Raw genomic sequence first — 237 nt, 5'->3', positions numbered from 1 at the left:
AAAACAAAAATAACAAAAAAAATAAAAAACTACCAATTTAAATTGGAGAGTAATTTCTTCCTAATATAGTTGTAGTAGTGTGTGTGTGTATATATATGGGAGTAGTTATTATACTAAATTGGTTTTTTATTAAAAATTCATATGTCAATTTAACTATAACTATATATATATATATATATATATATATATATATATATATATATATATATATATATATATATATATATATATATATAT

This window comes from Nicotiana attenuata, unplaced genomic scaffold (genome assembly GCF_001879085.1).
Source record: "Nicotiana attenuata strain UT unplaced genomic scaffold, NIATTr2, whole genome shotgun sequence".
Lineage (NCBI taxonomy): Eukaryota > Viridiplantae > Streptophyta > Magnoliopsida > Solanales > Solanaceae > Nicotiana > Nicotiana attenuata.
The sequence above is the reverse complement of the archived record's forward strand: the minus strand, read 5'-3'. Positions refer to the sequence as shown.